This window comes from Peromyscus eremicus, chromosome 5, assembly GCF_949786415.1.
Source record: "Peromyscus eremicus chromosome 5, PerEre_H2_v1, whole genome shotgun sequence".
NCBI classification, from domain to species: Eukaryota; Metazoa; Chordata; class Mammalia; order Rodentia; family Cricetidae; genus Peromyscus; species Peromyscus eremicus.
In genome coordinates this window covers 29,460,703-29,475,598 of record NC_081420.1, presented here as the reverse complement: position 1 = coordinate 29,475,598, position 14,896 = coordinate 29,460,703, and positions in this window count along the sequence as shown.

The window sequence follows — 14,896 nt, the reverse complement described above, 5'->3', positions numbered from 1 at the left end:
ATCATGCCAGCTTCCTCATAAATATACAATGCAGAAAGGGTGAAATATGGTAAAAACACTACCTCCAGATCCACTCATTGGCTGGGTAGTGGTTCCATGCGCCTCTAATCCCGGCACTCGGGAGGCAGAAGCAGGTGAATCTCTGTGAGTTTGAGGCCAGCCTGGTCCACAGAGTGAGTTCCAGAACAGCCAGAGCAACACAGAGAAACTCCATCTCGAAAAACCAAAACCCAAACAAAACAAATCCACTCATTAAAAATATTTTTCATAAAGCAGGCGGGTAAGGCCTATTTTTATCTTGTATTTTCTTGTTTCCCCATTTTCAATGCTTAATTGTTTTTCTTATTCAAAGGAACATTTTTATCTGATGAACCCTCCTGTGGTCGGAAGTAGAAGCATATGCTGTGTTGAGATTACACCACAACATAGACACAAGTCTTCTAGATCGTGGCATGATTCTGCTTTACCTTTTTCTCAGATGTATTTAGTGTGTGTGTGTGTGTGTGTGTGTGTGTGTGTGTGTGTGTGTGTGTACCATGGGTGGAGGGAGGAAGACAACTTTTAGAAGTTAGCTGTCTCCTTCCACCACGTGGGTCTCAGATGGAACTCAGGCAGTCAAAAGTGGTGGTTAGTGCCTTTACCCATGAGTGATCTCACCCACCCATGGTTCTGCTCTTAAAGCCTTAAGGAAGTAACTTGCTCAACCAAAGCACACATCTCTGGCCACTTCTGTGCAATTAGCATTAAAAACATAGTTTATACCAGGATGGGCAAAGGCATGGAGAGCCCATGACACTCTTGATCACCTGTACTTTTGGAGTTCAAGGGCAAGAACAGAGCCTTATTTATATCTGTACCCATAGTGTCCAGCATCATACATGTTTCCTGACTAAACGAGTGAGTGAATAAATGTTAAAAGTAGAAGACAAGGATGTGACGATTGAAGTCTGTAACAGCCAAGTCATTGTTTCCCTGGCTTAGGATGTTTGTTGACTGACTATAGCAGATTGCTAGCTAATGCTGGGAGGGCTGAGTCATGACTTAGAATTATGAGTATGTAGAATATGTAATTAATCGAGGACTAGATGGTGTTACAGAAACAAAACCAACAGTTGTGCTAGAGTAGTTGGTTAGGGGAACAGTCTTTTAAAAAATGTAATTACATTCATAATTTCTGTGTGTGTGTGTGTGTGTGTGTGTGTGTGTGTGTGTGTGTGTGTGTGTATACACTGATATGCCAAAGCAAGATCATGAAGTCAAAGGAACTTTCTGGAGTTAGTTTTCTCCTTCTATGTAGGCCCTGGGGACTGAACTCAGGTCCTCAGGCTGACGGGAGGGGTCTTACCTGATGGATCATCCTGCCAGCCCCAGGGTACCTTTATTCTGTATACATTGTCTTTTGTTTCTCTTTTGGGTGGACAGGGTCTTGCTATGTACCCCTTAGTAGGTTTTCTGTATCTCAATAGTAAGGTTTCTCTGCAGCCACAGTAAGCCAAATCAAGCCAAACTGAAAAAGTGAAAGAACAGGTTTATTTTGAGCAAAGAAACTAACTCCTGGGTGAGATCTCCAGCCCCCAGAGATCAAGGCAGGAGAAGAAGCAGGAGAAATCACGTGTTTGAACTAAAGCAGGGAGCTTAAATACCCTGTAGGCAAGGGGCAATGACTGTCCTCTATAAGCTGGGTTTGTGCCCAGGTATGGAGTGCTTTAGGTGGAGACTTTAGGGGAGGAGCTACCGTAGCCACCAAGTACTCAGGACTGGGCTTTGGGGGCCTTCCCTTTGTTGGAGATTCTCGGGTGGGGTTTGGGGGGACAGGAATGGGGCTTTCACAGGAGCGAGCTGGAAGTTCCAGATGAACACCCCTAGCTGACCTTGAACTTGCAATCTTCCTGCCTGTGCCTCCTGAGTGTAGGGTTACAGACATGTGCCACCACATCTGGCTATCATTATTTTTATTTCTTTATTATATTTATTCATTTGTTATGGGAGGTGTGCGTGTATGCATAGCGCTTGTGGAGGTCAGAGAACAATTTGTGGGAGTCAGTTTCCTCCTTCCAGCATAAGGGTCCTGGAGATCAAACTCCAGTTGTCAGGCTCGTGGCAAGCACCTTTACCCACTGAGTCACCTTGCTGTCCCTCATTTTGTTTTGTAATAAAAATTCTTTTAAAATGGGTATTACTTCTGAGTGTGATGGGGGATTGCATTTACCTCTGAGCAAATAGGGACAGTTTTAACATACAAAGGAAATATCACAATGTGGAGAATTACTTGCCTCTGTTCATATGGAGTCTAGTTCAAAGACTTACATACTGGATTTATTAGATTGTTGGGAAAGAGAAAGCAAGATGTTGACAGTATTAAAACCTGGGATCCTACTGGGCCTCGTGCTCTGGCCTTATTTCCAGTATCCAGTCAGTAACATGGGCAGAAGTTCTGGTGAGGATCTCCTCCCTGACAGGATTTCACATATCCAGTGCTGGTCTTGAACTCAGTATGTAAGTAGCCTCGGGTGGCATTGAATTTCTGATCCTCCTGCCTCTACCTCCCAAGCACTGGGACTATAGGCATGTGCCAGTAAACTCTGTTTATACAGTGTTAGGGGCCAGACTCAGGGCTTCATGCATGCTAGACAAGTGCTCTCTCCACTGAGCCACATCCTCAGTTCTCAGAGCATGTGCCTTTTAAGTGACCTATTTGGTGCTTGACAGTTCTGCGCATATGAGTTCATCTGCAGATTCAAGGCTGGGAATGTCAATTGCATTGGTTTCGTGTTCCATTCATGACACTGCGGTGGGTTTAAAAGTAATTCTCACTCTGTGATATATGAATGGTGCCAATCCTCGCTGATAATTAAAGAACACAAATTATACTTAATGTGTGCTATTATTCATCAAGTCACCAGTGTTTTGAAATTAATAACATCCATTGCTGGAGAACATAAAATTTTAGTACATAAACAGGTGTAAATAAAAATATCTAAATCTGTCCCAAAATTTATTTATTTTATTTAATTTCCATCTCATGAACCCCTAAAGGTAGTAGCAACTTCAGTGTAGGGTAGACCCATAGTCAACTTTTCTCTGAGATGGGTTCCAAGTCAGAGGTGTGTGCAATACCAGGCTGTTGTGGAGAGTGGTCGAGTATAGTCCATTTTCCTGACGTCTGTCACACTGGTGCCTGATGAGGTGTCACATTCCCTTCCAGCTTCCCATTATAAAGTTCATGATGTCAGTCTACCAGGTCCCACGTTCTGGATCATGGCCTCATTAGTTCTCCTGGGTGGCAACTACTTCCACATCCTTCTAAGTCAAAACACAGAGAGCTCTTCAAAGCTTGTCCACAAGGTGCTGGCATCCAGCAAGTCTCTCTGGCTGGTGGACATGTGTCACAGTTAATGTGGGGTATTCTGCAGACTGGATAGAGATCTGGAAAGGTACTGCTCCTGAGTGTGTCCAAGAGGTGTTTCCAGAGAAGGTTCGCAAATGGATGAGCAAAATGGGTAGTGAAGACCTCCTGGAATGTGGGCAGCACCATCCTGTGGGCTAAAGAGCCAAATAGGACAGGAGAGCATGGAAGGGAGGCCCTTCCTCCTCTGCTCCTTCCATTCTGAGCACAGTGCTCTTTCCCCGATGCTGCTATGGAAGAGCAGACTCCAGGTTCTTTGACCTTCAGCCTCAGAGGCTTGCACTAGTGGCTCCTTGGGGACCCTCAGGCCCTTGGCCACAGACTTGATGCTGAACTCGTGGTCTTTTGCTACAGGCCGCAGGAATATATCATAAGAACTCAGCTGGTTATGGCAAAGCCACTACCTGAAGGGATCAAGGAATTCCTTCAGAGGAAGCCAAATTCCAAGGACCATTTGGTGTTATTTGGCTTGTTATATATCAGCTGTCTTCTGTTATGAAAATCGTGTGTGCCTTCATAGTTTTCCCAATTGATTTTTTCCCTAAGAGTTACTAACAGTGTGGACCGATCACTCTTTGGACATATACATTCCAGGTATTTGGAGGACAGCCTCAGGAAAGGCTTCCTTACCCCCAGCCCATCCGTTTCTCCCCTTTCAGCACTGGAATTGGATATCTCCCTTAACCACATTCAAGGACTAACAGGAATAACAGTCCAAACCACCACATAATAAATCTCCTGATTTCAGGTAAATTCCACAAGGAGACACCACCTAGGTTAGATGGACCTTAATTAATAGCTTTACACAATTTAGCTCGGACCCTCCTTTCTTACAGCCTTACTAACTTTATAGACCTCTAACTCCTTACCTAACCACTTCTAGGAATATTTAGATAACCTTCTGCACTGACTGCTCAGCCCGAACCCCAGTTCAAGCCTCCCTGTAATTGTCATCATTGGCAGCATCCGGCCAGGTCCATCCCCAGACGGAGGAAAGTACCTTTTCAGAGATACCTCTGTACTCTCTAAGAACAGACTTAAGCATCCAGACTACCTGTTTGAGAAGGCCTGGCGGATGTGCCAATTAAGCTTAACTTCCTCCTTTCCCAAATCTTACCTCTAGTTTCAGATCTCCCTTTAACTATCACCAGAGGCATCTAGCTGTACACAGGTTGCCTAGCGACCGAGCCCACTTTCCCCTACCCTGCAGAAAAAAAACAGCAGATTGCTTGGACAGATAAGAGCCACAGGAAAAAAGAAGGCAGTTTCATTTTCTCCCATTGACCTAGCAACTTATAGATTCTTAACATTTTCTACCAATCACATTTAAAACTATAGTGGAGCACATAAGATCCCTCTTCTTAGATATTACCCAAATTTAGCCTTTAGTTAATTCATTTCCCCATTAGTCACTTCCCTTTTGGGTTGCAAATGATAATTAACAATTACTGCCCCTCTTTGTGATACTTATCACCCCTCCGCTTGACCCTGGAAGCCTGGCTTTGCACTGCCAAGGGATTACTGCTTGTAAGTGTATATATACCGGGGCTTCCAAGGCACAGGAAGATGGAGAAGAAGATTTGGAAGAATAAATGACTGGACCAAGAGCTCGGTGTGCTGAGATTCTATTTCCCAAAAATAGTCCTCGCTGTTCGTAGTTTTCTCTCCTGAGCCCCTGGGATGTATAATATTAAGGCTGGTCCTTCTAATATTATACAAGAGTCTTTCTGGTTTGGAGGCTTCTAGCTTCTCGGACCGAGTCATTACAAATATTTGCTATTGTGCACTGTAACTGTGGTCACACGGCTGTACTGTAGAACCTTGCAACTTCTTCCTCTGGTCACCTGCTCTGACTGGCCATTTTCTCTCCATTCCCTGCTCCTGTCTCCTCCTCAGCCTCCCCCGGTAAGCACTATTCTACTTCCAGTTTATATCAGATCAGCTATTTTTAGCTCCCACATATGAGTGAAATCATGTGTTTTGTCTCTCCTTTCTGGCTCCTTTTACTCAGTTTCCTCTAGGTCTATCCACATTGTTGCAAATGACAGGATTTCAACCCTTTTCCAGAACCATGGCTGTTTACACTTTACCACATAATGAGGGGGAAATAGCATGCTTCATTAAGAAGAATGTATAAGAAGCAATTGATAACAAAGCACCAATCTGTCACAAACAATGAAAAACTGGATATAACATTGCAAAAAACTGCTTTTCAGGCCTGAGAAGATAAACGTCTAATGCCTACAGCCTCTGGAGGGAGAGACATAATAAGATGGGCTCAGAATCACTCCTGTTTCCTGCCTGGGACCTTTCCTTATTGTGGAACAGGGAACAGGCATCCAATCAGAGCACAGCAGGCTTGTGGAACTGCTAAGAGAAACCATGCTTGAGGGGAAGCTGTGAAGGTTCAAGAATAAGCAAATGACTCCATAAATATGCATAGTATTTTGAAAATATTGGCTGAATGCTAGGCTGTTATGTGCAGATGAGATTCTATAAGGCTGTACAAAGACCAACTATCAAGAAAAGGAGCCACTACAGGGCAATCAAAGCTTGCAAAATCCTGAGAAATCTGCATTCTGAGCTACAGCTTGGGGCTGTCTCAAGTGAACCTCAGGGCTTTCCATAGACATCTCAATAAGGTTAGAACTTTGGAGTACAATGGTTACCCCTTACCCATAGGGAAATGTTCCAAGTTCTCCCTGTGGGTTCCCGAAACCCAGGCTAGTACTGAGCCCTATAGATACACTACATAATAAGCATACCTATGATAAAGTTTAGTTTATAACTGAGTACAGGAAGTGATTAATAGTCATAATTACACAACTAATAAAAAGAGAATAATTATGACAGTGTACTGTTTTAAATACTCATGAATTGTTTATTTCTGGAATTTTCTATTTGATATTTTCAGAGCATGACTGAGTGCAGATAACTGAAAGTATGGGAGGTAAAACTGGAAAGGGGGACTACTGTGTAAGTAAAGCAGCATGGGGCAGAAGGCAGCATAGATCCATCATAACAGTGCTTAGCAACAAGCTGCGGAAGGGTCAAGCTGGTCTAGAGGTAATGTCCTGCCTAGAAGAACAAAGCCCAGAGAAGTCAACAATGAAACATTCAAAATGTCCAGCATTCAACCTGGAGATGCAGAAAGGTCAACTTGATCAGTAATAAACATTTAGAAATAACAGAGGGAAAATGTTACTAAAAGACAATAACTTGCCAGGTGGTGGTGGGTGGCACCTGCCTTTAATCCCAGCGCTTGGGAGGCAGAGGCAGGGGGAATCTGTGTAAGTTCAAGGCCAGCCTGGTCTACAAAGCAAGTTCCAGGACAGCCAGGAGTGTTACAAATAAAAACCCTGTCTTAAAAAACCAAAGTCAAAACCAAGACAAACAAACAACAACAATAACAACAAAACAATGATTTTAGGGCTGGAGAGATATAGAGAGATATTTCGTGGTTACGAGCATGTGCTGCTCTTGGCAGAAGATCCGAGTTGACTCTAGCACCCACACTGGGTGGGTCATATCCACCTGTACATCAGCCACTGCACACACCCACATTCCTGTGCACATACCCATACACAGACCAACATATGTACAAAACTAATAAAATAAATCCTTTTTTAAAAGACAATTTTAAGATATCTAATATAAACATCACAGGATTTACTGTAAAACAGAAACACAGGGAGTAAACAAATAGTAGGTATGAAATAAGGGATATTGTGATATGTCAATTTTATTATATATTATAGTAATAATATTAATATATTAATGATATATTACTTATGCATTATAATATTATATTATATTATTATTTGAAAGTAAAGTGAAGTAAAAACAGCACCTGAAATGGAAGTTTCACTGGGGCATCTTTACCGGTCTAGACACAGAAGAAGAAAAGCAGTCAATTTGAAGATATGTTAATAGAAACCATCAAACTGAGTCACAGGAAGAAGAAAAGAGATGTTAATAAAGGGTCAGACCTTCAGTTCACTGTGAGAGGACAGCAAACATACACACAATTAAAACCCCAGGAGGAAAGAAAATAAAGAGGGCTAGACATTTAAAAAATGACCCCAACTTTTTCTAGTTTGATGAAAATACCAATTCATACATTAAACAAACAAACTCACTGAACTGCAGCAAGGTGAAGAGAGAAACTGAGCAAGACACAACATAATCACAGCAATGGAGGTCAATCCTAAAAGAAGTCTCAGAAGAAGACGTGCTGAACACGGGGAATAAGGGTCCCCTGACTTCTATGGTGTAGGCGACGTCCAGAGGAACTGAAGTGCGGACCCAGAACCCTCCATCAGGCAGAAGAGGCTTCGTAGTGAAAGCATCATGAGGATCTTCCAGGGACGTGAAACAGGCTTTATCAGTAGACATGAGCCTCGAGAAACCTAGGAAAATTCCTTAGGCTAAACAAAGAAACTAGACTAAAACTCAAGTCTCCACCACAGTGATGAGTCCAGAAAGTGGCAGATGATGCAGTCTGTATGAAGAAAAAGGGGATGAAACACAAGAATCACACACATACTACTACCTCAGCAAATTGTCTGATCATACGGTAAGAACCTAGCAGCTGTCCCCTCATTGATGGTAGAACTGCCTACAGGGCTGGTGACCTTGGGAAGGCCCCCAGGACCTCAGCTGCTCCTGAAAACTGGGACCCTGGACACTCCAGCTAACTCCTAGACCACAGGCTTCACTTCAATGCCTAACAACTTTGACCTTGACTTTGGCATCTTTTCTGATCAGACTGGAGAGTTACAAACCCATTCCTGTCCTGACCCATAATTTAGGCACTATCCTAGAGGCTTTGCTTGGTCATGCAAGGAGAAAGGACAGAAGGGCCCAGCCAGTCTTCACATGTTGTCAGCATGTAGGCCTCGTGGGTATTGTGACATTGAGCTCGATTCCTTCCACAGGCCACTTTCCTTCAACATTTCATAACACCATAGGCGTCATGGGCTCCACACTGCTGGTTTCACCTTTCCTTTACTTGGCCACCCGGGGAGTTAGCAAAGACATTATGTAAATGAAGCACTAACTGGAATGTGCTGGCTTTGTGCTGCCACCCAAGATGATTCAGTATGACCTAGAAAGTGGATTAAACCAGTTTCTGTCCCTGGTTCCAGTTTCCGGCATCTCTTGTCCGTCCTTTCCATCTCACTAGGAAATCTTCAGCAAGGCGTCTATCCCTGTGTTACAGGCTGTTGCGACCCTGGGAAATTCATCTGTTCAAATCCTAATCCCTAAACTGAGGGCTTTAGGAGGTAGGGCCTTGGGTGGTCATGCCATGAAGCTGGAACCCCCAAGAATGGGGTCCATGCCATTATAAAAGGCACTCCTTGTCCAAATGTGTGGGACTAGATGTGTTTTGGATTTCCAATCTTCTAATTTGAGAATATTTGCCTGTATGTTAATGAAATATCTTAAGCAGGGGGCTTGTATCTATTCATGAAATTCATTTATGTTTCATATACACTTTATACACACGGGCTGACAATAATTTTTAAGAATGTTTCAAAATCATCTTGGGCATAAAACAAACTTTTCTAGTGTAGAAATTACCCCTTAGGGACACTCGAAAAGATTCAGATTTTGGATTTGGGGTGGTGAGCTTAGGATATTTGGCTTTTACCAGGTTATCACCCTATTCAAAATCAGAACTGTCATAAAATGTGTCTGTCTACTCAGACATGGTCAGCCAAAGTGGTCCAGGGTTGAGGATCAAAGGGAATAAAGAGCCAAGGACCCAAATGGATAGTGGGTTGTATACACAGAGAGACTGCAAAATTAAAAAGTAATTATTTCAGACATCAGAATTATAAAATCAACACAACAAAAAAAATACTCAAAGTTGAGGGCTCACTTGTTAAAAACATGTACTGCACTTGCAAAGGATCCAAGTTCCTAACCACCTGTAATTCCAGCTCTAGGGAATCTGACTTTCTCTTCTGGTCTCCATAGGCACTGTATTCACACACACACCACAAATAACAAGAATAATGGATTATTTCAAACCTTTATATTACATTTTTGCTGATTCAATTTTATGACACAGAAAAATAACATTGTTTTTGTTATTGATGGTATAAATATGGTTTGTGTGTATGATGTGTATGTAATGTATAATGTGTGTATATGATGTGTGTATGTGTATGTAATGTATAATCTATGTATACGATGTGTGTATGATGTGTATGTAATGTATGTGTGTATATGATGTGTATGTAATGTATAATCTGTGTATATGTGTATGTAATGTATAATCTGTGTACACAATCTGTGTATATGATGTGTGTATGATGTGTTTGTAATGTATAATCTGTGTATATATGATGTGTGTGTAGAGGCCAGAGGTCAACACTGAATGTGCTCCTCAATTGAATTCTGCTTTATTTTTGGAGACAAGGTCTTTCATTGAACCCGGAGCTCGAATTTTGGCTAGACTAGTTGCCAGGAAGCCCAGGGGTCCTCTTGATTCCATTTCCCCAGTATCGGGATTACAGGCTGCTTCACCATGCCTTTCCTCTTACCTGGGCGATAGGGATCCAAACTCAGGTCTTATGCTTGTATGGCAAGCCTACTGAGCCATCATAGGAATATGATTTTAAGAGAACAAGAAAACCAAATTAATTCCAAAAGCTTTTTCTCATAAAAGGAAAGAATGGGGCTGGGGGGATAACACAGTGGGTAAATGCCTGCTACAAACATACTTGAGTTCAAATCCTCAGTAGCAACATAAAAGCTAAGTGTGGTCACTACATGACTGTAAAGCTATCCCTGGGAGCAGGCAGGACTCAGGAAGGCAGGCAGAGGGTCCTGGGGCTCACTGGCCAGCCAGTCTAGACAAAACAATGAGCTCCATGTTCAGGGATGGACCCTGTCTCAAAAAATAAGGTGGAGAGGGATGGCACTTGACATTGACCTCTGCGCTCTCTCTCTCTCTCTCTCTCTCTCTCTCTCTCTCTCTCTCTCTCTCTCTCTCTTTCTCTCTTTTTCCACCCAGACACACAGGGAGGAGGAGGGGGGGGGAGGGAAGAATGGATTTGGACATAAAAGTGAAATGGTTACAACAGTCACCAGATTTGCACAGTTAATTGACTGCTGCGAACCTTACTGGAGCAAGCTAGAACTGGTTTTAGAAGAGCTTGCCTTTGCACTCTAATTCAGTATACCCCAAAGTGAGAGATTTTCACCATGGAAGGGGATCTAAAATTCTTGACAACTCAGTTTCTCAGAGGAGCCTGGCTCTTGACAGACACTGTTGGCGTGACCCTGTCCCTTCACTTGCCTTCCCGAGTTCCCCTCACCCCTCTCTCTTACAGTTCTTATTACAAAGTCCGACAGCTGGGCTGTGATGTTACATACCACCGCTGATGCACATCCACCCCAAACATTTCTCATTCCTCAGCAGTCTGTAACCCAGCCCTTCACCAGCTGCTGAGAAGCCAGAGCTAATTATTTGGAAGCAGGTCAAGTCCATGGTCATCTCAGACGGGAAAACCTGCAGGCAGGAGTTCCAACCAGGTGACATAGTGCTCAGAGCAAAACGCAGCGTAGCAAAAAATGTGCTGGTTGAGACACGATGGGGCAAGTTTCTACACTCAGGAAACTTGAGGTTACATGGAGGAAGACGCATGTACGACTTCCATGTGAAACTGTCAGAACCAAGGGTGGCCTGGGAAATCCACCTGAGTTTCCAAAAGCCTCTGGAAGGGATGTAAGAATGTCAACACTGTGATAAGTGGGAAATGGAGGCGTAAGTCAGAGGGGAGTGTGGGAGACCCACTCCCGCTTTTACCCCAGGGTACTCTTGAAGAGAGAGGAGTGAGAGATATTTAGATAGAAATATAGAAGGGAGAGAGACAAAAACACAGGATAGCTCGGGAGGGCCTGGATCCTTATCCACTAGCCCCTCTGTGTCTTCTAAAGGGCTTTTTAAAGGAATGCCAAGGGGCAGGGTGAAAGACCTCCCCTTACTAGATCAAAGCACACCACACATCCAAGTGCAGATCCTTCCAAACCCCTGACAACCATGCATGTGGTCAAGCAATCCTCTAATGCAGCTCTGCTGGGTAAAGCAAGCTCAGATCTCTAGGAAACCTTTGTGGGCCTCCACAGGGAAGGTGGGGGGCTGCAGCTTGAAGACAGGTCAGCCAGCAGTTAAGGAAGGAGAGCTGGAAAGCATGGGGTGAGTTATCCATGGGGTATGCTCACTTTCAGAAAGCATTAAACATTGCACTAAGGTCTAAGGGTGTGGCCTGGTAGTAGAGCAGTACTTAGCATGTACAAGGACCTGGCCAGGGTTTAGAGGTTGGCACCAGAAAATGCCGAAGCAAAACAAACCAACGAAGTCACCACACTGGGGACTTGTACTTTGCACCCTGGAAGTCTTCACAAACTGACAACAGCATGAAGCATAGACTGAATTTTCCTTACATGCAGTGCATGTCACGTGGCAGATGTCAATAAATATGGCTGAATGTATGCTCAGTGAAGAAGGATAAGAAAAAAAGCATTATTCTTTGTGGGCTTAAAGGGCAGACAATAAAAAGTGTAGCATCTGAAACTGTCGAGACAGGAGGGGCAGGGAGCCTAACAGGTACTGCAGTCATTGTCTTGATTTTGTCTTGGCATGCTAGTGTTGCAAGAAGGAGTCGCCGGGCTCTCTGGAGCTGCCGTGAGTCACAGCTGCCATGACACCCTAGAGTCTCCTTTTCAGGGTACAGTGGCAGCCCCTGTCCCTTAAGCAGGGTGTTGCCAAATCCGAGGAACCAGATGTGGACTCTGAAACTCTGCCCCGGGACACGAATCATCCTGAGAAACAAGGACAAGAGAAAAGAGTTGGAAGCAGAGGGAGCTAAAAAAACAACAACAACTGTGCCCTCCGTTTCCTCTCCTCAAGACTGACAGCAGAGTCAACTGATAGGAACCTCTGGGTTTCCGCACAAAATTCTGAAATTTCACATGACTCAACCTAACACTCTGGAGAGGGCCCTGTATGTGACTCATGCCTCCCACTCACTCAGTTACAGCGTGGCATCGATATGTTCCTGTTCTCTGACCTGTGTGCTGGCCATGGCGCCAGAGATTGGCTGAGGTGTGCCTTCTGCTTCGGGGGTGGGAATCCTTCTGCAATGCCTTTCACGTCATCACCAATGACAAGCCATAATGATATCATACACAGATAATATGTGTTTAACCTTGTGATGATCTGTACCATGATCATTTGCATTTTATAGATGAGGAAATGAAGCCCCAGAGAGGTTGAATAAGTTGTCCAAAGTCACACAGCTTGAAAGCCAAAAGGTATAGCTATTTGATGCCCTGAGTATTTCACAAAACACTTAGCAAAAGAGCCGCTGCCCCTACACACACACACTTTTCCCCCCTTTTGGTTAGTGCTTGAGGGAGAATGACATGGGGTAGAGACAGGCAAGAAATACTAGGTTGAGGCCATGGCGACTTCCAGGACAGCATGCTACAGTTTGGACCTGGGACGTCCCACACCGGCCCTTGTGTTTAAGGCATGGTCCCCAACTTGATGAGGTAGAACCTTTAGGAGGGACCTTGAGGGAGGAAGTTAGATCTTTGGGGAGGGACCTTGAGGGAGGAAGTTAGATCATTGGGGAGGGACCTTGAGGGAGGAAGTTAGATCACTGGGGTTGTGACGGTTCTTGATTGTCAACTTTACTGGATCTGGAATACTTAGGAGACAATGTTTTTGGGCATGTCCGTGAGAGCATTTCCAGAGTTGGATTTAGGGGGGATACTCCCCTTAAGTGTGGGTGACACCTCGTAGTAGACAGCCCAGATACAAGGTCTGAGGGAAAAGCAAGTGTCTCCCCCGTTCCTTCGTGCTGAGGACTCCAGTACTGCTAGCTGCAGCTGCTGCCGCCGCCGCTGCCACCACCACCACCATCACCATCTTTCACTGACACCAGCCCCTGACTTCTTTGGCCTTCCACTGTGGAGTGAATACCAATGAGTCACCAGGAATCTAAGCCTTTGGCTCCAGAATGGAATTGTTGTGGTATCTAGCTTCATGCTCTGAGCAGTTTCTCAGCCACTCCTGCATGCAGACAGCCTTTGTGTGTGTGTGTGTGTGTGTGTGTGTGTGTGTGTGTGTGTGTGTGCGCGCACATTCACATTCTATCTGTTCCATTCCTCTAAAGAATGAGGCTAATACAGGGCACGTCCTTTAAGTGGACACTGGGTCTCTGGCTTCTCCCACCTCTCTGCTTCCCAGCCACCACGAGCTGAACTTACTTCCTTTACCACATGCTCTGGTCATGATGCTTACTGTGTTGCCACAGGGCCAAAGTAACAGGACCGTAACCCGAAACCATGAGCCCTAATAACATTCCCTCCTTGTAGTCAATCGCCTCGGGTATTGTGTGTCTGTGGTGGAGAGCCGGCTGGTCCAGAGGCTGTGGTAGAATCTGTTAGGATGACTTAGGGCTGTGGTGATTGCTCGAAGGATAAAGTGCTGCTTGTGTGTGGTAGTTTCGTCAGCTCCACACAATGGAGAATCACCCGGGGAAAGGGAGGCTCGGTGAAGAATTGTCTAGATTAAGTTGGTGACCTAGTTACCATTAACTGTGGACTTGACACAGCCTGCAATCACTTGAAGAGTCTGTGTGAAGTAATTATCTCTATCAGGTTGGCCTGTGGGCATGTCTGTGTGTGATTGTCTTTATTGTTGATTGATACGGAGGCCTTCTGACTATGGATGGCACCATTCTGTGGGCAGGTGGTCCTGGGATGTAAAAGAAAGCTGGCTAAGCGTGGTTTGGGGGTGAGTCAGTAGACAGTGCTCCTCTATGGCTTCTGCTTCAAGTTCCTGCCCTGCTGGACTGTCACCCAGAAGCTACAATAAAGCCTTTCTTTCCCTAAGGTGCATTTGATCATGGTATTTGTCACAACAATAGAATGAAACAAGAACAGATGGCCTGTGGATCTGTTTTTTGTTTGTTTGTTTTGTTTTGTTTTTTGATAGCGCTAATTGATTTGGGATAACCTAGCCTAAGTGTCTGGCTCCATTTCCTGGTTTGGGTCCTGGACTGTGAAAGTGAAATGAGCTGATTGAAGCAAGCATGTGGTGATTTATTCCTCTGTTTCCTGGCTATGGATGTGATGCTCCCACTGTCTCCAGCTCTTACCACTGTGACTTCTGAAGGGCTTGAACTTTTCCACTTTTAAAACTGATTATAGGTTTCAGCTCTCTGAGAGGGGCAAACAGGTGTCTCTCCCAACAAATTACATTCAAGGACAAAGGAGAGAGCATGAACAAGGCCTGAGTCAAGCCCACAATTTCTCAAGAACAGTTCCTGCAACCTCCTTGAAACTTACCCAGTACGTCCAAAGATAAAACCCCAGCCAATTTAAAGTATACTAATCCTACTGCTGCTTTCTTAATCAGTTATGTTTGAGCTGAACTAACTGCTCCTGAAAATCTCTTAGCTGTGCTTA